The 23614-nt window shown below is 49.9% G+C and overlaps 1 pseudogene; it reads left to right on the top strand.

The window, feature by feature from the left end:
* Positions 1 to 12810: 12810 nt before the first annotated feature.
* Positions 12811 to 22455, top strand: LOC143269151 (GTPase HRas pseudogene; annotated as a pseudogene).
* The last annotated feature ends 1159 nt before the right edge of the window (positions 22456 to 23614 follow it).

Consider the following 23614-nt stretch of genomic DNA (forward strand, 5'->3'; position numbering starts at 1 on the left):
TGATGAGAAGGGACCAAGAGTCACGGGTCCTAAAGGAGACCCCCTACAAATCCTTGCCCTCAGTCTAGAGGAAGAATACCGTTTGTTTGAGGCAGAACCCCCGGAGAAATCACCTGAGGAGCTACAGAACTGGCTGAGAGAGTTCCCTCAGGCCTGGGCAGAGACTGGGGGCTTGGGGCTGGCACGCGATCAGCCGCCGCTGATGATCTCACTAAAGGCCTCCGCGACTCCCGTTTCAATCAGACAATACCCAATGTCACAGGAAGCTCATGAGGAGATCAAGCCCCATATTCGGAGGCTCCTGGACCAAGGGGTGTTAAAGCCCTGCCAGTCACCTTGGAACACCCCCCTCTTGCCTGTTAAGAAACCGGGGACAGGAGACTACAGGCCGGTCCAGGACATGAGAGAGGTCAATAAGCGGGTGGAGGACATACACCCCACGGTGCCTAACCCCTATAACCTTCTGAGCACCCTCCCACCGACCCACGTCTGGTACACTGTGCTAGACCTGAAGGATGCCTTCTTTGTTTAAAACTGCACCCTCAAAGTCAACTGCTATTCGCTTTTGAATGGAGGGACCCAGAAAAAGGGCTCTCGGGACAATTAACCTGGACCCGGCTCCCTCAGGGCTTCAAAAATAGCCCAACCCTCTTTGATGAGGCCCTACATGCAGATCTGGCCGGATTCCGGGTTGAACACCCAACCCTGACTCTGCTCCAGTACGTGGATGATCTACTCCTGGCGGCCAGGAGTCGAACCGAGTGCATGGAGGGCACTCGAGCCTTACTGGCTAGACTTGGGCAGAAGGGCTATAGAGCCTCAGCCAAAAAGGCCCAAGTATGCCGAGACAAGGTCACCTACCTAGGCTACACCCTGAGAGGGGGGGCAAAGATGGTTAACAGAAGCAAGGAAGGAGACAATAATCTCCATCCCCCCTCCTCGGAACCCCCGCCAAGTTCGAGAATTCCTGGGTACGGCTGGGTACTGCCGCCTTTGGATTCCTGGCTTTGCTGAACTGGCAGCCCCATTATACCCCCTCACTAAACGAGGGACCATGTTCCAATGGGAAGAGGAACATCAGAAAGCGTTTCAACGGATCAAAAAGGCCTTACTCGAGGCCCCGGCTCTGGGTCTGCCAGATCTAACCAAGCCCTTTGAGCTCTTTGTGGATGAGAACTCAGGTGTTGCCAAGGGGGTACTGGTGCAAAGACTGGGACCTTGGAGGAGACCTGTAGCGTACTTGTCCAAGAAATTGGACCCGGAAGCTACAGGATGGCCTCCATGCCTCCGCATGGTGGCAGCCATTGCCGTATTACTCAAAGATGCCGGAAAACTGACTCTGGGACAACCATTGACTGTGCTGGCCTCCCATGCAGTGGAGGCCTTGGTCCGACAACCACCGGACAGATGGCTTTCTAACGCCAGAATGACTTACTATCAGGCCTTACTACTGGACTCAGACCGGGTAAATTTCGGGCCGACAGTTTCCCTTAACCCAGCTACCTTGCTGCCACTGCCTAGACCCTCCGAAGAGCATGACTGCCTCCAGATTCTAGCCGAAGCACATGGCACCTGCCCTGATCTGACAGATCAGCCGCTTAAGGATCCGGACGCTGTCTGGTACACACATGGGAGCAGTTTCCTGGAGGAGGGGGAACGCAGAGCCGGGGCAGCTATAACCACTGAATCGGAAGTGGTATGGGCATCGTCGCTCCCGCCCGGGACATCGGCCCAGCACGCAGAACTGATTGCGCTCACCCAAGCTCTCCGGATGGCAGAAGGTAAGAAGCTCACAGTTTATACTGACAGCAGATATGCCTTCGCCACTGCACATGTCCACGGGGAAATCTACAGACGAAGAGGCCTGCTGACGTCCGCGGGTAAGGAAATCAAAAATAAAAAAGAGATCCTAGACCTCCTAAAGGCCCTGTTCCTCCCGCTCCAACTCAGTATTGTCCACTGCCCGGGGCATCAAAAGGATGACTCTGCGGTAGCCAGAGGGAATCGGCTGGCAGATCTGACTGCCCGAACAGTGGCTTCCCAGCAGGCAGGAAACAGCCAGTTGATGGTTATACAAGAACTACAGCCTGAGAGAGACCCCGTGCCCTATAGCCCAGAAGACCATGAGCTAGCAAAGAAAATGGGGGCGGACTGGGAACAAAGAAGACAGGCATATATACTAGGGGACCGGATTGTCATGCCAACCTCCCATACCCGATATATGCTGAGATTCCTCCATGCATTGACCCATTTGAGCAAAAACAAAATGAAGACCCTATTAGACAGAGAAAACACCTGGACAGTGCTGCTGAACCAAGATCAGGTACTCCAGCAGGTAACTTCTACCTGCCCAGCCTGTGCTCAAGTCAACGCAGGAAAGGTTCATCTAAACAAGGGGGCCCGCCAAAGAGGCCATCGTCCTGGTGTTCATTGGGAAATAGACTTTACAGAAGTAAAACCCGGACTCTACGGGTACCGGTACCTCCTGGTCTTCGTGGACACCTTTTCTGGATGGATCGAGGCATTTCCAACCAAGAATGAGACGGCTAACGTGGTAACGAAGAAACTGTTGGAAGAAATCTTCCCCAGGTATGGGATGCCTCAAATATTGGGGTCGGATAACGGGCCTGCCTTCGTCTCCCAGGTAAGTCAGAAGGTGGCCAAACTATTGGGGGTTGATTGGAAACTCCATTGTGCATACCGCCCCCAGAGCTCAGGACAGGTAGAACGAGCTTACAGAACAATCAAGGAGACTTTAACCAAATTAACGCTTGCAACTGGCACTAGAGATTGGGTGCTCCTACTTCCCTTGGCTCTCTACCGAGCCCGAAATACTCCTGGCCCACACGGCCTAACCCCTTTTGAGATCATGTATGGGGCCCCACCTCCTGTTGTAAACTTTCTTCATCCTGATATTTCATCTTTTGCCACCACCCCTACTTTAGAGGCACATCTTCAAGCCCTCCAACTGGTGCAGAGGGAGATCTGGAAGCCCCTGGCCAAGGCTTATCGAGAGCAGCTAGACAAGCCGATGGTGCCACACCCCTTCCAGATCGGGGACTCCGTTTGGGTCAGACGACACCAGACCAAGAGCCTGGAATCACGGTGGAAAGGGCCCTACACTGTCTTGCTGACCACCCCCACTGCACTCAAGGTCGACGGGATTGCTGCATGGATCCACGCCTCTCATGTGAAGGCTGCCAGGGAACCCGACCCAGCAGGATCCAGAAAGTCAACATGGACAGTGCGCCGCACACGAAACCCCCTAAAAATAAGGTTGGCCCGCGGCTCCTCTTCCTCCCCCTCCTAATTTCTGCCTACCCCCAGGGGACTAGGGAGGCAGAGAGCCCGCACCTGGTTAAGAGGCTCACTTGGCAGGTCATCTCACAAACTGGGGAGACGGTCTGGCAAACGACCGCCCTTCACACCCCCTTTACATGGTGGCCTAACTTGCATCCAGATCTCTGCCAACTAGCACCAGGGTCAGAGGACTGGGACATCCCTACCACTGACCCCATGAACCCCAGAGCACCAGACGTCTGTCAGGATGGTAAGGGAACTTGCAAATGTAGTGACGGGAGATACGGATGTGGCCACCCTGAAACCAGGGCAGCCCTGTCACAACTATCCTTCTACGTCTGCCCCCGGGATGGTAGGGACAGAAAGATGATTAGACAATGTGGGGGTTATGAAAGTTACTTCTGTAAAGCATGGGGATGTGAAACAACTGGTAATACCTATTGGAAGCCTTCATCCACTTGGGACCTCATTAGGGTAAAAAGGGCTACCCAAGGAGAAAGCCACTCATGGCGTCCCCTTACCCAAGGACGTTGTTGGGGAACTGTCACGTCAGGAAGAGATAACACTTACTGGGAGGGGGGGGCCCTTGTGTAAATTTCACCTGCAACCCCCTGAATATATCTTTTACTCAGAAGGGAAGGGAGATAACACAAGACTGGACTAAAGGTAAAACATGGGGACTTAGACTTTACATGACGGGACGGGACCAGGGAGTCGTGTTTACGATTAAGCTTAAAATCACGGAGCCCTCCGCCTTTATAGGTCCCAACCAGGTTCTCTCTGACCAAAAGCGTCCCTCTTTACCTGCTCCGCCACCCCCGAGGGCTACCCCCCGACCCAATTCGGCCATTCGCCCAAGCACAGCTCCGAATGCCGCTGTAACCCCAGCCACCCTCCAACCACCCAGGCCCGGTACGGGAGACCGGCTATTGAATCTTACAGAGGGCGCTTACTCAGCCCTCAATGTTACCAACCCAAATCGGACTCAGGAGTGCTGGTTATGCCTAGTTTCCGCACCTCCTTATTATGAGGGGGTGGCCGTAGTTGGAAGTTTCACCAATTCTTCTTCACCCCCGTCAGGATGCGCCTCGTCACCTCAGCATAAGCTCACAATCTCCGAGGTGTCAGGACAAGGACTATGTCTGGGGACAGTACCCTACACCCACCAACACCTGTGTAATCGCACCCAGGCACTTGTTCCAGGACCCCATTATCTCGTGGCTCCCAACGGGACTTACTGGGCCTGTAGCACTGGACTTACACCATGCCTCTCCCCCTCAATACTAGCTAACACGGCCGATTATTGTGTGCTCATAGAACTGTACCCCAGGATAGTCTACCATACACCTGAAGATATCTATGCCCGATATGAGACAGGGGTCCCCCGTATAAAAAGAGAGCCAGTCTCGCTAACCCTGGCCCTAATACTAGGTGGATTAACTATGGGAGGAGTCGCCGCCGGAATAGGCACAGGTACCACTGCCCTCATGGAAACCAACCAATTCAGACAACTCCAGGTTGCCATGCATACCGATATCCAGGCACTGGAGGAATCCGTGAGTGCCTTGGAAAAGTCACTCACCTCCTTGTCTGAGGTAGTTCTGCAGAACCGGAGGGGATTAGACCTCCTCTTCCTGCAGGAGGGGGGGTTATGTGCCGCCCTTAAAGAAGAATGTTGCTTCTATGTGGATCATACTGGGGTGGTGAGAGATAGCATGGCCAAACTAAGAAAGAGATTAGAACAAAGACAAAAACTCTTTAAAGAACAGCAGGGATGGTTTGAAGGATGGTTCGGAAGGTCCCCCTGGCTCACCACCCTCATCTCCACCCTTATAGGGCCCCTTCTGATTTTATTGCTCCTTCTGACGCTCGGGCCCTGCATCCTAAACAGACTTGTCCAATTTATCAGGGAACGTGTTTCTATTGTTCAGACCTTGGTATTGACCCAACAATACCAACGACTCAACCAGGTGGAAATGGAGCCACATCCCTATTCTTCCCCATGAATGGAGGATTCCATTCCCTGAGATAAGAAAATGGGGGAATGAAAGACCCCAGCACACTAGCTTAGCCTAACGCCATTTCGAGTAAGGTCTGAAAAGCACGGGGTATCTACGGTCGGCCACCTGGCCCCAGAACAGGGTACTATAGGTCAGAAAAACAACTTGTAACCAAGTCAACAGGCGTGTCGAGCTCGGGGGAAAAACCACGAACTGTCCTGAGTTTGAACCTGGCCTCATTTGAATCGTCCAATCAGAACCCTGTAAACCATGCTCCTCGTGCTCCTGCTGCCAGACCCTATAAAAACCCTCCACTCCAGCCCATCGGCGCGCCAGTCTCTTGAGCCTCTTGAGGGACTGTGTTGCCCCGGGTACCCGTGTTCCTGAATAAAGCCTCTTGCTGTTTGCATCTGACTTGTGGTCTCGGTGTGATCTCTGGGCGAGGGTCTCTCCAGAGGGAAGACTGCCTTCGGGGGTCTTTCAACAGCACCTTGTCAGACCCAAACAGTCACAGAGCCCAAAGCAGAAGTCGATGGACAATTCCCAAAGCAGTGGAAAATAATCCGCTACCCCAGGATGGCTTGCTACCACAAAAGCACCATTTTCTACATCCAAAAGTCAACCAATGCCCACTGAGTCAGCTGGAAACCGTTTCTGAAGACACAGTGCCCCCCTTCCCATTCATCCACCATTTTTTTAAGAAAACAAAGAGTCTAGAATGGTAGAAATTCTTGCCACTCCCCAATTACTTGACTGCATGTGTTATGGGGCAAGAGGCTTAGTCATCACAGTGCCTTAAATCCTACATAATCCACACACTGTGTGATCATGTAATTGGCATGCAGCGTGATCACATAATCTATGTATATGTGTGGTGTAGCTACTAAGCCCATGTGCACATGTGTGGGAGGGAGGGAACCTATAAAAGTGGGTTTTACTTATTCCTCTGCTCACTTCCTGCACAGTCATTCCATAGGCCTATGCACATCTTTCCTATTCCCTTTCCTTAATAAACTGTTTTCACGGTGTCCCAAATTTCCTGGACGCTTTGTGTTATGACTTTTTTGGCTTTCGTGTTTTGACTGATGACTATTTTTTCTATTGTGTCTTCAGCATCAGAGACTCCCTGTTCCATCTTTTGCATTCTGTTGGTTATGCTTGCATCTGTAGTTCCTGTTTGTTTAGTCAGATTTTTCTATTTACAGCATCCCCTCAGTTTGTGTCTTCTTTATTTCAATTTTTGAATCTTGAATTCTTTCCTTTATCTGTTTAATTGCTTTTTCTTAGCTTTGATTTCTTCCAATTTTTTTTCTTCCATTTCTCTAAGGCAATGTTTTATTTCCTCTTTAATGGAGTTTTTCATTTCCTCTAAAGGGAATTTCTCATTTCCTCTTCAAGGGCTTCTATCATCTTCCTAAAGTCATTTTTAGGATTGATTTTTTTTTTCTTTTTTCTTTTTTTTTTTTTTCTTTTTCTGCGTTGGTATGTTCAGGTCTTGCAGATGTAGAACCACTAGGTTCTGATAGTATCACACAGGTCTTTATGTTGTTGCCTGTATTTTTGCACTGGTTTCTACGAATCTCTTCCTCTGCTCCATGTAGGTGGTGACTATGTCTGAGGATGTTTCTTGTCCCAATTGGTAGTCTTGGTCCACTGTGAGTTCTTGATTAAATCAGTGCTGATGGGCAGTTTCTCTGACAGCAGCTTAGTCCAATCGGTTAGTGGATTCTGTCTCAGGGAGCAGCTGTTCCCAATCGGTGCAGGGTGGGCTTATGGCTCCAGTGGTTGTTGTCACATGGGATGGTTTTCTTGGCAAGGGGGCAGAGAAAGAGGTCGCTGTCCGGTCCCTGGGGTTCCTAGTCGGTGCAGGGTGGGTTTATGACTCTGGTGGTCGTTGGGGTCACAGGGACTGTTTTCTTGGTGAGAGAGCAGGGAAAGGTAGCTGCCTGGTCCCTGAGGGCTCCAATGGCTGGGAGAAGGGGCACGCAATGTGCCACCCAGGGCCTAGAGTCTAGAGAACTGGTCTGCCAGTCCGAAGATGGGGCCTTACCTGTTCCCAGTCGGTGTAGGATGGTATGACTCTGCTGTCCTGGTTTGGTAGCTGGACAGCTCCTTCTCTTGCATTCTTGGGGCGCTCTGCTCACTCCTGAACTCCTCAGCTTATATTGTTTTCTCAGACTGCAGACTTCTGAGGAACTCTCTGGAATGGATCTGAGCTGAACAGGTTGATCAGTAGGGCAATCTCACCACACCTCCAAGTCGATGGGCTTCACACAATCGGCAGCTGGACACTGGGCAGGCCTTGGGCAGAATATGGCCTGGCATTTTTCCAAGTTGTGGCAATGTTTAATAAACTCTTATAGGGGGTTTTGTTGTACGCAGTGGCTTTTCTCACAAGGTAAACAGCGCCGCTTAATGAATAACATTAAACCCCTTAATAAATAACACTGGCTATGCACTTCCAGTTTGCTACTTCGTGATTTACCAGTGAGGTTGGGACTTTGGCCTTTTCTCGAACCCACTTTCATGCCCCACAGCTTGTCTTGGCAGGCCAGAGCCAGCCAATCAGAAAAGAGCAGATCCTGAAAACCCTCCCCGCCTTCTTTTTTAGATACATGCCCAAGCTTTCCCTGACATGTTGAAACATGCCACAGTCAATCAAATTTAAACTAATTTAATCATTGCTTGCTTAAGCAATCGTGTTTCCTGGAGATGACCTAACCATATCGAAAATTCCCTAGCTGGGTTTAACCAAAGTCTACGAGCTTCTTTCCGGTTCGTTGACATTTTGCTGTATGCCTGACGCCCATTTGCAGGAATTTTCTCTTGGGAAATAAACACTCTCGATTTTGCATATATAAGGGGTCTTTTGTGGGGTGATTCAAGGACCCTAACACCTGGCATGACATTGCCACCATGGGAAATTGGCTTTTCACTATAAGTATTGTGGATAGCTATTCCAGCTTTGACCTTGAAGCACTGCACCCTAGCGAGGCAGACGGTAACTGCCAAGCAAGCCTACAACCTGCTTGTGGGGCATGGCTGAGACAGGAGCCCGTAAGAACTGAGATGCATACATGCTGGCTCTCTTGACTCCTCATGACACTGGATGCTGGATTGCAGACCAAGTCAGAGTTCTCCCGAGAACCATGTTGGACTGTACCTCACCTCTCCTGTATCCTGTAACTGACCCCTTTACTAGTTTTAAGTTACCCCTTTAAATAAACCTCTTTTAACTACCAAGTATAAGTGGAGCTGCCATTTTCCCAGTTTTAGAAAAGGGCACTTCCAGTTGCAATATGCACAGCCACCTGCCGGCACTCCTACATGGGTCAGCCGTTCTACCCTGGTCCCTCATTCAGGTAGCTCAGTGACCCCCCGCCCCCATACCAACTCCTTTCCAAGTGGGATTCTCCTGCCTGTTTTCCTCTCCCAACCATTTCGCAGGCCATTCCCTTACCCTACCTGAATAGCCCACACAATACCTGGGCAGGACAGGGCAGTCAGCCAGCCCCCTTCCAGGCAATTCCGGCATGGACAGCACAAGCAATGAACCAAGCAGAACTAGTCCAGCTGCCTAGCCATTTCCTTAGAATCACTGCTGCCACTCCTACTTAGGGCACGGTCTATTACTGCTAATGCCATGGCCTCAAGCATAGGAAGGGCCCCTCCAGCCTCATATCGCCGTGCTAAGCAGCAATGGCTAGCAGCTACCAGTGACAAGCCAGGCAGTACTGTCCCATGCTGCTACTAGGCACACTGATTCTTTTCATACTAGTTACTCTGTTAGCTCTTCAGACTGCCCAACCATACCCCATGCAGAGGACAGTAGCCACAGTGGACCCTACTGTGTCAGCAATGAGAATCACTGCAGCCAATCACCCCTGCAAATCTATGCCTACACTTGTGGGGCACATGGGCCACAAAGATGGTGCCGAGAGGAAGTTAGATGGAGCCCAAGTTGTTTACGCTGAGATTAGACCGGATACAAAAATCAGACAAGGGAATGAGTATGATGGCAGTACATAAACAGCACATAGACGGAGGAAGGAGTAGAAGGTGACCTTTAAAACAACTGGTTCATCATTCCACCACCACCCCCAGGGTTCTGTGGTTTTTCTACCTTAAAAGATGCTTACTGCCTATTAATAAACAAGTTCCTGCGTGACATGACTCCCCACTGCATCCGATTGTCTCCAGGTAAGAGGAAGGCTGGGAATCTGGTAAGTGGTACACTTCTTTCCTCTGTTCCAGATCACTTCCTCAGAGGTGATCTAAGTTCCTGGCGTGGTGAGACCCCAGAGCTGGCAGCCAACGTGGGGCTCGAAAATACGTTCAGCCAAGACCAAGTGGTCTTCCAGGGTAGGAGAAACCCTCAGTATGGGTAATGCAGTATTTCCAAAAGATCCCCCAAGAGCCAGGGGAGGCCAAAGAAGGCAAAGAGGACCATGAGGGTAAAGAGAACAAGTGTAAAGTCATCACACACACACACATACACTCACCTTACATCCCTAAAATAGGGAAATGCTCCTCACCATATACTACCCTTAGAAGGGACCTACGTAACTAGGGTGCCTATGACTGGTCATTAGCCGAGAATCAGAGACTCAACGAACCGACTTATGCAGAGGCCTATATTACCCAGAGAGGGCTCCAAGGGAGCCAAACCACAGGGCCCCGAGAACAGACAACCCAGGCATTTCCCATTAATCTGGCCTCCAGCCCTAATAGGCCAAGAATTGTACCCATGGATGGCCAAAGACCTTAAGGAACTCCACAAGGCAGTGAGAGAGGATGGTCCAAATGCCCCTTGGTCCCAGACCCTACTGCAGGATATTGCATATAATCCCTGTGTCCCCAAGGATTGGCTGATCCTGGCTAAGGCTAACCATTCAAGCACTCAATATATCAAATGGTGTGCCCACTATAAGGAGGAATGTAGAGTTCAAGCAGAGGCCAATCAGGCTTCTCAGCCTGCAATCCTAATTACTTATGGCATGTTGGCAGGAACTGCTGATGGGTACTCTACTGGGGTCCAGCAGGCCACGGTCCCAGCACCATACCGAGACCATGTGCGACAAGCAAGACTAGCAGCCTGGGGTAAGCTAGATGAAGGACCTACAGAATCCCCCATAGCTGGAGTCAGGCAGAATCACAATGAGACCCTACCAGAGTTTATAGACTGGGTTAACAGCATTAATCGTAACTACTGACTGGACCCCTCTGGGACCAATTTATATATTCTGGTCTGGGATGGAATGAGTTCAGAACACCATGTTGCCTATGCAGGGATGAAAGAGGCTCCCATGGGCCGATGGGTGGTCGCCACCCAGGATCTGGGCACAAACATCACCAGACCCGGATGGTTGTAATCCCAGACAGCTGCCCTAACTGAGGCTTTCTCACAGGCCCTGGCAACCCAGAGTCAGGGGACTGCAAAGTCTAGTACCCAGGAGCCTGCTGTAGATGTGGGCAGGAGGGACATTTTAAGCGCTAGTGTCCTCTGCAACAGCCTCCTGCATGTCAACAAAAGGCTTTAGGTTTGGACAGGGACAATAAAGCTCCCTACAACCCCTTGTCCTAGGTGCAGGAAGGGATATCATTGGAAAAAAGACTGCAGATCAAAATTCAACATAAATGAGAAACCTTTAAATTACGTAAAGGGCACCCTCCAGCCCTGTTAGCCAAAGGAGGAACTCTGTGGGGGGCAGGCAGGGCCCCCCAGAATGTCCCATGCCAACTGACAGTTCCTTTGGTCCAGGGACATTGCCCCAAGTTGAGAATTGTCATAGGTAGGAGAAGGTTCCACTTCCTGTTGTGATATAGGAGCAGACAGGACTATGCTCCAATGGGAGGAGGTACCCCGACTGGGACCTGACTCTGGGACCCCGAATATTGGGAGTAGGGGTTAATGCTCAATCTCTTAAAAGAGTCATTCACCTCAAATGGACCAGCCCAGATGGGAAACAGGACAAGATACACCCCCTGGTGGCTGAGAATCTTACTGACAACTTATTGGGGTAGGGTATGTTGTCCCAAATGGATGCAGTAATCACCACCTACCACCAAGCTTTCTAAGATATTATGAAGGAAGAAGAGGCCCAAGGAAGGGGATGGGGAGCAGAGGAGATAAAACGAGAGGTCTTCTTCACCCACTATAAAAATGACCCCAAAATTTCAATTGGTTTTCCCACCATTCCTAGAGGCCACTGCCCCCCAGGTACCCCCTATCAGGTGGAAGCGAGGTGACCCAGTATGGGTGGAGCAATAGCCACTTGCTAAACCTAAATTAGAGGCTCTGGTTAAGGAACAATCGGACCTTCGATGTGTGAGCCCTTCCATGAGTCCCTGGAAAAACCTTTCTTTGTTATTAAAAAAGTGTCAGGAGCATGGCACATGTTACAGGATCTATGGAAAGTAATTGAGAGGATGGAGCTGGTAGACACCACTTGAGGGGTCTGCCCTGGGTGCCAGCAATACCCTCAGAATATAGCCTGGTGGTGACTAATGTTTCTGTTTCTTTTCTATCCCCCTCCATTCGGATGATGGTACCAAGTTTGCCTTCTCTATCCCCTCCCTCAATTTCTCCCAACCTGATCAGAGATTTAAACAGACTGTATTACCCCAGGGAATGGCTAATAGCCCGGCCTCCTGCCAACAATACCTGGCCACCCTGTTAGTACCCCTACTTAAAGATGGGTAAGATGCTTACCTGATTATATGGATAATACTATTTGGGGACATAAGGACCCCTCTTGTCTGCAGGACTTGTTGGGACAGGTGCTGCACAGCTTCAGAGAGGACGGTACACAGTGCCTCCTAACAAAGTCCAAAAAGTGCCCCCCTTTGAGATTCTTGGCACTGAACTTACCCTGACCCGAGCCTGCCCACTTACACCTAAGCTAGACATTCCTGTCTTTGACCCTGAATCAGTTGCAGAGACATCCTGGGAGAGATCCATTCAATGCTACCCTGGGTTCCCATCTCCAAGAATAGTCTTGTACCCTTATTCTCCCTTTAAAAAAATTTAAAAAACCTCACAATGTCATTGCTCTTACCTGCGAACATCAGGCCATCCTTTTACAATACCTTTTACCATACCTTTTCTAAGATGCCCTTAATAGATAGATTTCTGCTGACCTTCCCAGTTCCCTCTGTCTGTTCACAAGCACTGCATTGATCTCTGCAGTGCTAGTGCAAAAAGGAAAGCCAATAGAATGGATCCATATGCCCCTGGGAGGCGCTCCAAACATATACTCCAGTATTTCCTAAAGGTACCCCCTTTACAAACACAAGGTTAGTTAACCCCAGAGGCCTAGAGCCAAATACCCTCTGACAAAACGATGTTACTCATTTCACACCCTTTAACAATAAAACCAAAGGGGGAATTGGCCCCCATATTCAGTTACTCTACACCCTTCAGCCATCCCACTCCAGCCTCGGGGCTACAAGGACACCCACGTCAGGCACCAATCAGGACTTTCTGCTCCCCTTTGCGCCCCTTGTGGGGCAGGAGCTCCTGGAGTGACAGGCCCTATAGAAGCGATGACAGAATACAAGCTTGTGGTGGTGGGTGCTGGAGGCATGGGAAAGAGTGCCCTGAGCATCCAGCTGATCCAGAAACATTTTGTGGATGAGTATGACCCCACCATAGAAGACTACTATTAGAAACAGGTGGTCATTGATGGGGAGACATGTCCACTGGACATCTTAGACACAGCAGGTCAAGAGGAGTATAGTGCCGTGTGGGACCAGAACATGGGCACAGGGGAGGGTTTCCTCTGTGTGTTTGCCATCAACAACACCCCTTTGAAGACATCCATCAGTACAGGGAGCAGATCAAGTGGGTGAAGGACTCAGACGATGTGGCAATAGTGCTGGTGGGGAACAAGTGTGACGTGGCCACTTGTACTGGTGACGCCCATTCAGCAGGCCCAGGACCTTGTCCTAAGCTATCACATCCCCTACATTGAAACATCATCCAAGACCCGACAGGGTGTAGAGGATGTATGGTGACATTTAATTTGTACTGAAATGTGATTTTATTTGTATGTTAATCAATAAAGTTGCCTGGGGGTCAGAGCTAATAGCAAGCCATTGCAGAAACTGGGCGGTGGTAGTGCACACCTTTAACCCCCGCTCTTGGAAGGCAGAGCCAGGCGGATCTCTGTGTATTCAAAGATACAGCCAGCATGGAGACACACTCTTTTAATCTCAATACCAACCATAGAAGACCTGGAGGTCTGTACAGACAGGCAATGACGAGGTGGTCATGTGGTTTGGTTTACAACCAATGAGAAGGCAGAACAGAAAGTCTATATAAAGACAACCACACAGGAAGTAGCTCTCTTGGCTGGAGAGACTAGCTGCAGCAGTGAAGGGTAAGCTCTTAGCTCTGACCTCTCGGGCTTTCATCTTTGCATTGGCTCCGTGTTTCTTATTGAATAAGACAGTAACTTCTACAAGGATGCCTTTTACACACTAGTACGTCAGATTTGGCAACACAAAGTACAAAAGCTAAAATGTCCCGATGAGAATGGCCCTGGCTCCATGAGCGGCAAATTGTGTGCTATCATGATGCCAGATGGAGATACATGTGGGGCACACAGGATGACGCAAGCTACACAGATGGTGCCGGGAGGAAGTTAGCCCAAGTTGTCCACACTGAGATTAGACACAAATGGTACTGAGAGAAGTTAGCCCAAGTTGTTTGCACTGAGATCAGATACAAAAATCAGGAGATTATGTCAGTGCATAAACAGCTCCTGGAAAAAGGAATGAGTATAGGGTGACCTTTACAACAATTGGTTAGGTCCTTCCATCCCCCCTCCAGGGTCCTGTGGTTTTCTGCTTTAAAAGATGTTTACTGCCTAATAATAAAGGAGTTCCTGCTTGACGTGACTCCCCGCTGTGTCTGATGAGCTCCAGGTAAGAGGGAGGCTGGGAACGAAGGAGAGACACACTTAACTTTCCTCGGCTCCAGACCACCTCCTCAGAGTTGGCCTCAGTTCCCAGTGGGGTGAGACCCCACATGCACCGTGTGCATCATCATCTGCATCATCAGAGCTTGTAAGACACTTGACAGATTTTAAACAGTGAATTAGGTTTTTTAAAAAAGGAGGAAAAACTTTCCCATGTCAAGAATCGAAGTGCAGGGAGTTAGGACCCTGTTGAGTGCCACTATGAACGGCTTGCAAATGAAAAAAACTAAATGCAGGTGTTGGCATTCTGGCCCATCCCTTGGGGACCTGCCCTGTGTCCTGACATAAGGCTCCTTTAGGGAAACACCCCTCCCTTCTTCCTCCCTTTCCCGCCATGAGGTGTGCACAACTCCACTTTCCCTCTCTCTTCGTTTTCTTTCTCTCTCCTTCTTTCCCTATTTCCCTCTCATGCTCTCCATAATAAACTCATGTGGACACAAGGTATGTAGTGGGTAGTTGTTCCAGCTTTGACCTTGAAGCACCACCTCAGTGAGGCAGCTGGTAAGTGTCACACATACCTATGACCTGCCCCTGGTGTGTGGCCGACATGGGAGCCCTCAAGACCAGAGATCTGTCTGGCCCTCTTCATTTCTCATGAACCTGGATGCTGGATGGCAGACCAAGTCAGAGATTACTAGAGAACCGAGCTGGACTGCACCTCAGATCTCTCACATTATGTAAACAACCCCCTTACTGGCTGTATGGTACGAGTTGCCTTGATAAATGCCCACATTATCTGGCACTCAGGTGGGGCATCCTCCAAATGGCTGGGTGGCTTCCACCATCCTCTGTGGCTGCTGTGGCACAATTTTCACACCTCCCACACTTCCCTGTCTCTTTTCTTCCCTGTCTCTTTAAAAATTGCCGTCCGACCTGGGGACCAAGCGCTTACCCATTCAGTCCCTAACTTGCCAGTACTGTTCCTTCCCTTCGTTCTGCCTCCCTGGCTATTGGGCAAGTGCACCCACCTGCCGAGTTCTGAATAGCTGACGACTCTCGGCGTGGGCACCAAGGAGCCCCTCCACAGCCAGTCTGGTTCCATTCCCCACCCAAAGGTGGATAGCCATTCCAGCTTTGATCTGAAGTTCCAACCCCCAATGAGGCTTCAGTAACTGTCACGCCTACAAGGCGGGGCCAAGGGAGGACCCAGAAGAACCAAGATCCGGATGCGTCGCACTCTCTTGGTTCCTGAACCCTGGACGCTGGAGGTAGACCGAGCAGAGTTCTCCAGAGAACACTGCCGGACTGCGATACACCTTTCCCAGACCCTGTAATCTATCCCTTCACTTGTAAGTTACCCCACAAAATAAACCTCCATTTTAACTAAGTGGAGTGGCCTCAACCATTTCACCAATATCTGTCGCCCAACGTGAGGCAAATTCCATAGGCCTGGGTGGCTCCCACCCTTATTAGCTTTCTCCCCAGCTGGCAAGCACTTGAAACTGCAGGATACCACCTACATACAGAGCTCCAGGAAACCTACACAATTTCATTCCTGAAAAAGAGCTAATCCGGTCTCAGTTCCAAGGCAAGTTTAACCGCCAGACCAGCGAAACCACTGTAAGTGAGGCATTCCCCCTCCTCCCTGAGTGCCGGCTCCCCACCCCAGCTCGACGCTTCCAGTTTCACCTAGTTAAAATAGACACAGCACTGTTCTTGGCGGCACCCTACAGAGGCACAGAGAGGGCTTGGAGCCAGGCCTGCTGGCAGACCTCCTGTCTGCAGAGGTAGAGAGGGCTGAGAGCGGCCTGGAACTCTCCATGTCCTGAAGCTCCAGGGAGTCACCGGAAGAACTGCCTACTGCCTGTGCTCACTTCTGCAGCCAGCCAAGATGTTCAACAGGACCTGCTTTGGAGCTATACCAATGCCTCCTGCTGGCTGAATAGTGCTACTACACCCCAAAAACCACGAAAAGATAAGGGAACCAGTGACTTATTTCAAGTAAAAGTACTTGATAATTTTACACCTTAAAACTAACAAAACTGAGCTAACAAATTTGTAATATGGCCAACATTACCTCACAAGAATTTAAAAAACCTTTTTGCTTGTATGATGAATGACATTTTCCTGGGAATCTATGACCTTTCTAAGGCATATCTGGCCTGTACCATTTTGGCATTCATCGTAATAATTCACACAGTGTTCAAACACTGAATTAATAAAAACAAAGATGAATCATTATTGGGAATGATACAGACTGTAAAAGATAACAATGAAGGCTTACAAATAAAAATCTGTCTCTAAAATCTGCTAACCAGGATTTACAGTGGCTGAGTTTGGTTCCAGGATCTGCAGGAAGCTTACTTAGCCCCCAGACTGGCGAGAGCCACTGAGTGAGCCACCCACCACCACGCAGGCTCCCACCTGAGCCCACAGCTTCCACCTTCACACCCTCTCACTCAGAGGCTGCCTAGTTAAAATGGACGCCAATGCCAACCGTCATAGTCACTGCCGCCCTGAATTCAGGCCACACAATTCCACACGTCAGCCTCTTGGCTGATGGAAGAGCGCTGAGGGGCCAAGGAGGCCATGAAAGCAAAAGCCAGGCCCTAAAGCTGCAGGGAGAGGCAGAAAGATCCGCCGCCATCCTGCTGCCACCAATCCTCCACACGTGCACACGGGACACTCTACCCCCACCTCAGCTGCCACCAGCCAGTCTTCAGTGGGACCTGCTTTAGCACTACACTGGCGCTTCAAGTTGCCTAAAAAGCGCTACTACACCCCCCAAAAAAAACCATCGCAAGGACAGTAAGAAAACCAAGCCAGTCTTTCATTTCAGGTAAGAGTAGTTAATAATTTTACAACTTGAAACTGTTTAACAAATTTTGAATACTCATAATATTGTCGAAAATATTACTTCACATAAAATTAAGAACTTTCTTGCTAATATAGAATATCACCACATATCTTAGATCATAGCTGCTTTATAATAGCCTACAGACATGGACATCAATCTAAACATTGTAGTGGGTAGCTGTTCCAGCTTTGTCCTGGAAGTACTCTATGGTGATATTTTATTTGTACTGGAATGTGATTTTAATTGTATGTTAATAAATAAAGGTGCCCTGGGGTCAGAGCTGTTAGAGCCATAACAAGAGCGTGGTGGTTATAAGAGCTAGGTAGATTTCTGTGTGTTCCGAGATACAGCCAGTATTGGAGACATAAGCCTTTAAGACCTGGAGGGCAGTACTTACAGGCAGTGACAAGGCAGTCAAGTGTTTGGGTTTACAACCAATGAGAAGGCAGAACAGAAAGACTATTTAAAGACAGACAAACAGGAAGAAGCTCTCTCGGGGAAGCTAGGAGCACTGCAGAAGGTAAGATTTTATCTCTGAGCTCTGACCTCTCAGCTTTCTCTTTTACATTGGCTCTGTGTTTCTTATTTTAATAAGACGATTGGTTACATCTACATCTGGCGCCCAACGTGACAAGAATCCATTAAAAACTGCTTGGGGCTGGCTCCTTAGCCTGAGCAGCCGGCTCCCTAGCCGCAGCCCAGGTCTGCTTGGCCTCAGGCCGGACTAACCATGAGCTGCTTGCTTAAAGCCAGTGCTACAAACACCTCAGGCCTGCCCTGCCAAACAGGGCCCCTGCCTGTAAAGCCAAGCCTTGACTCGGCTCAAGAGGGAACAAGTGGCTGGATGTAAGCTTTAGCCGGCTACGCTTACGCTTGCTTTCTCTCTCTCTGTCTCTCTCTCTCTCTCTCTCTCTCTCTCTCTCTCTCTCTCTCTCTCTCTCGGAAGCTAGAAGCACTGCAGGAGGTAAGATTTTGGCTCTGAGCTCTGACCTTTCGGCTTTCTTTTTTACATTGGCTCTGTGTTTCTTATTTTAATAAGACGATTGGTTACATCTACAGTACTACCCCCAGTGAGGCTTCTGGTAACTATCACGCCTACCTATGACCTGCCCCTAATGCAGAAACAAAATGGTACCCCTTGAGAACAAAGGTCCGGATGTACCGGTCTCTTGTTCCTGGTAATCCTGGATGACAGACCAAGCAGTATTCCATGGGACTGCACTTCACCTCTCCTGGATCCTGTAACCTATCCCTTTACTTGTTGTAAGTTACCCCAAAATAAACCTCCCTTTTAACTATGTGGAGTTGCCTTAATAAATCTCCCACCAACTGGCACTCACGTGTGGCAAACTCCAAATGCCTGGGAGGGCTCCACCCTCAGCCTCCCGTGTGGCTGCTGTGGCACGCTTTCCACACTTCTCAGTCTCTTCCCTGTCTCTTTAAAACTTCCTGCCCCTCCTAGCAATAAAGCACGTTCCCATTCAGCCCCTAACCTCTCAATACTGTTCCTTCCCTTCCCTTCCTTCCTCCTCCATGGCTTGCAGGCACCTGCACCCACCTGCCAAGTTCCATATAGCCAGGGAGCACCTCTGCATTGATTCTGGTTCCATTCCTGAGTCCCAGTTCCCCTGGCAAGCTTAGTATCCAGAACGGCAAAAAGCCACAGAGTGATGCGTTCCCCCAGGCCTCTGCACACCGATTCGCGCCCAAGCCCAAGGCTTCCACCGTCTCACCATCACTTTCAGAAGGTGCTCAGAGGTTGCCTGCTTAAAATAGACACCTGCCGACCCCTGGCCAGCTCCCCGAGGGTGCTGCTTCTGGGGCTGCAGAGGAGCCGAGAGGGGCTTGTGTTGGGGTCCTGGCCCCCTGCTCCTTGGGTAGCTGCTGACTTGCTTACTGACCTTTACCAGATGTCCTCCCTATGCTGGTTTCCTTCCTCGAAAACAGCTAACCAAAGGCTCCTTGTTCCATGCACCCCGTATAGTTGAGTAGACAGCTAGGGTGTAAGATGGTGACCTTTTGCCCTCCTAGGTTTTTCCATTATGCTGTTAGTCGGTATTTAAGGCCCCTGCTTCCCTTCAATCAACGGCATTCTCCTGATACGAATGACTCGCTGTCCTGTCCTCAGCCCCACACTCGGACGTGATGAGTTGCATTGTAGCTCAGGCACTACAGCCTCCAGAAAATCTGCCAGTTTGGGCCCCGGAAAGCTGTTAGTTTAGCCTCCAGGAAATCTGTCGGTTTGGGCCCTGAGAACAGTTTGGGTCCAACCAAATCTGTCAAGGAGAATGTACCTTTCAGTTTAGGTCCTGCCAAATCTGTCAAAGAGAAGGCAGCTGTCATTAAGTCACGTGCTGCTATCATTGAGTCATGTGCTGCTATCCCCTCTGCTCCACCACCACCACTGGCAGCGACCACCCCGCCGCAGTCTTCTTGGGGTGATCTACCACAATACCAGCCTGCCTCAGGAGGGGGCTACTCTCCCGTGGTGCCAGGTGCCTTACAACCCTCACAGCCTGCGCCAGTGGTGGAAGGCCACCAGTGAGTCAGGCCCAGATTCCCCCTACTTTCAGCAGGTCATTGCCAAATGGTCCATGCAGTTACAAACTTATTTCTATCAATACCATTTGCTTAAAGCTGTGTTGGAACCTGAAGTCTTTCTTAGCTGAAAATCAGACTATGAGGATCAGGCAGAATCCCAGGCCCAAACCAACATCTTACTTAATGTCCTGGTGACCTATGATATGCTCACAGGGCGTAGGGAATATGTCCATCCAGTGCACCAGGCACAGATAGGCTTCAATGCCTATTTTCAACAAGTCTCGGACCTGGACCTCAAGGCCCCCAGAAACTGTACTTCCATAATTTTATCCAACAGCCAGGGGAGCTATTCACCGACTTCTTGACCCGTGTGAATGAGGCAGTAGAGCACAGAGTGGATGCAGGCCCCTCTAGACACATGCTATTAACAACTGACTTGGGAGGGACTCAAACCCAAATCTGTAATACAGCTATGAGGTATAAGGACATACATAAATGGACGCAAGCCATCAGAGATGTTGACCCCAGCACCAGTCCAATCACCGCCCTTACTGCCTCCCTGGATGCTCTCCTCACTGACAAGCAGGGTACTAATGACATTCCCGAGGGTCCCCAGGTAGATGGAACTTGCTGGGGATGTGGCAAAACAGGGTACCTGTGGCACGACTGCCCCGGGGTAGAACCTATGATCTGATGCCCCAGATGCAATAAATGCTTTCATTGGGCAAAGGACTGCAGGTCACAGCTTGCTGCAACACCAGCCCCTTCAAATTCCAGGTGAGGAACTCCGCAGCCCTGCCAGTAAAAGGCTCTGGTAACCCAAAATCTATTAGACAGTGCCCATCTTTCCAAAGGTTTGGTTGACAAGGGTGGAAATGCTACTATTTTAACCAAGCCTGGGGTTTCTTCAGTTCCAACATTGGAAGTTTAAACCTGCCCCCACTATGATTGGTGTGGGAGGCCTACTAGATTCTAAGATGACCACCCATTCAGTCCACTGGATGGATCTTGATGGCAATTGGGAAGCCACTCACCCTATCATTTCCAATGTACCTAGAAACCTCTGGGGCAGAGATACTTTGCAAGATGTAAGTATTGTCCTACTTATAGATAACAGGGCCTTTTTTGATGACATCGAGGTCCATGAAAAGGCATGGCTTGTGATCCATGACCCTGTACAAGACATGCACCCCCAATTCTGAAGGCCACTGTCCCCATGAGATCCACCACAACTAAGCCCCCTAGCCCCATTCCATTGACATGGCTCCCAGAAGAAGTATGGGTGGAACTGTTGAGATTTGTCAGGGACAAGGACAGAGTCTCTAGCTAATGGAAAAATATAGACCTTTAGAAGAGCTTAATGGAAAAATACAGGCCCCCAATAAGATAGGGAACTAGAACATCTTGCGGTCAGGTTGCCTAGCGACAGGGCATTGAGTTAGAGCCCTTGGCCTTTTCACCCTGTGAACATCCTGCAGCTGCGTTAGCTTCACGCAGATAACAGCTTCCTGCTCCCTCCACCCTACAAGAGCTATATAAACCCTCTTGGAAAAAAATACAGTTGCACCTCGATCAGATCCTGTCTTGGTGTCTTCCTTTGTGTCTCCTGTCCTTATCATTGCATCCTTAGGGTGATCGAGTTCCCATTGAAGCCCTGCTGGCCAGGGCAACTGGCACCCAACGTGCTGGAAACCCCCTCTTGAGGATCCGGAACATCGTCTCCCAGAGGAAAGACCTTAGTGGAGTTGTTGGATCACCCTGAAATCGCCCAGTTCAGGACAGTGATCCTGGAGGATAACGGAGGCGACAGAGGTAAGAAAGTGACAAGCCACGGACAGGCAACTTCGTCACAAGATTTATTCATTTCTGGCCTAAAAGAAGCCCTCAAGACACGAGGAACTAGGGTAAAGAAAAAGACCTTAAAGCCTTTTTTTTTTTTTTTTTTTTTTTTGGTTTTTTCGAGACAGGGTTTCTCTGCGTAGCTTTGCGCCTTTCCTGGAGCTCACTTGGTAGCCCAGGCTGGCCTCGAACTCACAAAGATCCGCCTGGCTCTGCCTCCCGAGTGCTGGGATTAAAGGTGTGCGCCACCACGCCCGGCTAGCCTTTTTTGATTATATCATGGACACATGTCCTTGGTTCCCCCAAGAGGGAACCATAGGTGAAAAAAGATGGGGATGACTCGGGGACTGTTTAGATGATTACTACAGTGCTTTTGGACCAGAGAAGGTCCCCGTCACCACATTTTCTTACTGGAACCTTATTAATGACATTCTTAGGGTCCATAAACATTCCCCTGACATAAAAGAGGTTAATAATACAAGAGAAAAAAACGTCTTATAAGAAGCCTTCTGCCCCCACTCTACCCTAAAGACCCCCGCGCCCGCGTGCTTTCTCGTCCACCTTTGGTCTGTCCCCCGGATCACAGCCTACATTCTACGAAAGAGGGAACGCTCAGGACTTCGGAACCTCAGGATCCTCAGGAGTCCACCCCTGCCCGTCTTCATCCCTCTCTTGACAATTTGACCTCTAATTTTCCAATAGACCCCGTCCAGGAGGCTTCCCTAGAGCAAGAGGCAGCCCGTTACCACAACCCAGATGGGCCCCCTTCAAATATCTCCCCTTAAAACAGGGGCCTCTGGGCCCTTTTAAACCTCAAAAACCTCTGGCGGTTCCCCCTTCCGCAACACCCCCTCCCTATGTCTCCCCGTCTTCCCACTTTTGCGGCCCGTCCTTGATGAGTGTTGCCGTGCCCCCACCCCACCCCCCAACCCCGTCCCAGATCTCGGCGCACTGCGACGGGCCCTCCACGCTCGCAGGGAACATATTGAGCTTTTAAGGGAATTAAAATTTCTCAACAAAGAACTTAAAGACTTCGCCCTTGAGGCAGTGGCTCCTGACTTGCTAAAACCATCTCAAAAATCTATTAAATCAAAAATTAAGTCTCAGCCTGTCCTGGCATTTCCCGTTATCCAGAGCCAGACCTCTGGGGACTCATCTGAGGCGGCTGTCCAGCGCAGCCCCTCAAAGGGATTGGAAGACCAAAATGAGGAGGAGGAAAAGGAACCGTCATCAGAGGAACCCCCGCCAGGACAGACTTAACAAAAATTAAATTTCCACCTTGTTGAAAAGCTTAAATCCGCCTGTGCTCAGTATGGTCCTACGGCTCCTTTTATATTAGCCTTGGTGGAAAACCAGAGCGAACATTGTTTGACCCCTAACGATTGGTACTTTCTTGCCCACATGGCTCTTTCTGGGGGTGACTTTGTCCTCTGGAAAACTGAATTTACAGAAAACTGTTGAGAGGTTGCTCAAAAAAATATTTAACAGCTGTCCTCAAAAACTTGGACACTAAAGAAACTTCTCAGCAACTCCCCCATGATACTAATGAAGCACAGGCAAAATTCCCTCCTCGCCTCCTGGCCCAGATTCAAAATGATGGGGTCCAGGCCTGGAAACTCCTTCCCCAAAAAGGGTCAGCTACAACTTCATTGGCAAAGATTCGTCAGGGCCCTGATGAGCCTTTTAGCGATTTTGTCTCTCGCTTAAATGATGCCACTGAGAGACTGTTCGGGCCAGGCAAAAATGAAAGTACCTTCGTTCAACACTTGGCCTTTGAAAATGCAAACCCTGCCTGCCAGGAAGTCCTCTGCCCTCATAAAAACAGAGTGGACCTGTCTGAATATGTAAGACTCTGTTCAGGTGTTGGCGCCGCCCATGCCATGGGATTGGCCATAGGGGCTGCCCTGAGGTCTTCACAACAGCCTGGGGCCTGCACCTGTTATTCCAGCAATCAACCCGGACATTTTGCTAGGGAAAGCCCCCAGAAAGGTAACAGCCTTGCACTCAGCCCAGCCAGCACAGGAGGCTGCCTCGATGAGGTGTCTGCCTTCGACTCTATGTACCTGCTGCAGCAAGGGCCATCACTGGGCTAGAAAACGCAGGTCAAAAACCAATTATCTCTGCCAACCCCTTCCGCTGCAGGGGCCGGGAAACTT

This window comes from Peromyscus maniculatus, chromosome 18, assembly GCF_049852395.1.
Source record: "Peromyscus maniculatus bairdii isolate BWxNUB_F1_BW_parent chromosome 18, HU_Pman_BW_mat_3.1, whole genome shotgun sequence".
Taxonomy (NCBI): domain Eukaryota; kingdom Metazoa; phylum Chordata; class Mammalia; order Rodentia; family Cricetidae; genus Peromyscus; species Peromyscus maniculatus.